Raw genomic sequence first — 923 nt, 5'->3', positions numbered from 1 at the left:
TCCTTTTTGACTCTATTTTACTGAATATAGAAAGCATTTTTACCAGAACTGGAGATTTTTAGTTTGAGTGGAAGAACCACCCATTGCATGCAGCCCTCGGATGTTCCTGAGTGCTCTCCTCCGTGGTGAGAGCCCATGGCCCTCCTGTTACCGATGACTTTCCTTGATTTAGGCCTTGGCTCCAAAGGTCTGTAAGCACTGCTTGGTGTTGCATCATTATTGCAAGGTCACCTTCACATGTGACTTTCTGTATTCTACTTTCCCCATGTCAAGCAGCCTCCCCTTGTCCTCTTGCCATTCCAAGTGTTAACCTAAAAGGCTAAATTGAAGCAAACAGGTAAATCAAAAAGAACTTCATTTGAGTGTAAGTTTGAGCACTTCACAAGGGAACATCCCAGACTGATGAAGTCTTTTTTTTTTAAACACATTTTGTTTCAGTTCTTCTTTTTAGGGTAACAGTACATAGTGCCCAGTGAAGCAACTTTAAAGCAACTTTTTGACCACTTAGCATCCCCTTTCAACTTGGCATTTGAGCCTAGACCTTTGAGTCCCCTGCAACTCCTGACAGTTGCTGGAGTTGCTGGATATTAAGGTGAGTTCTCCTGTATGTTAGGTCCAGACCTTATTTGGGTTATTATTTTGCTGTAGGGCACATGTGCATGCCAGAGACAGAGATGGAGAGATACAGAGAAAGTTCGAAAGCACTCCCCACCCCCTGGGGGATGACCATACCTCTACTATCCTCTTAAGATTTTGAGCATGCACTAACATGCACCTGGTTGGCCTTTGGTTTTTCTGTAAACTTTCCTTTTCCAAAGATCCTTCCCTTAGGGAGATCTGCCTCATTTTAAAGACCAGTTTTGCTTCTTTTTTTTTTTTTTTTTTTTTTCGCTATAGGGCGGGTGCGCTCGCCCAACCGACAG

The 923-nt window shown here is 43.2% G+C and overlaps 1 long non-coding RNA gene across 1 annotated transcript in view; it reads right to left on the bottom strand.

The window, feature by feature from the left end:
* LOC102501032 (uncharacterized) overlaps positions 1-923 on the bottom strand; it is a 6,704-nt gene continuing 5,781 nt past the window's right edge. Inside the window, exon 3 of the long non-coding RNA XR_337790.3 lies at positions 1-319. This is a non-coding gene — a long non-coding RNA (uncharacterized LOC102501032). The remainder of the gene's footprint in view (positions 320-923) is intronic.

Source organism: Tupaia chinensis, unplaced genomic scaffold (assembly GCF_000334495.1).
Source record: "Tupaia chinensis unplaced genomic scaffold, TupChi_1.0 Scaffold149831_1, whole genome shotgun sequence".
Lineage (NCBI taxonomy): Eukaryota > Metazoa > Chordata > Mammalia > Scandentia > Tupaiidae > Tupaia > Tupaia belangeri.
This window is presented reverse-complemented; position numbering and strand designations above follow the sequence as displayed.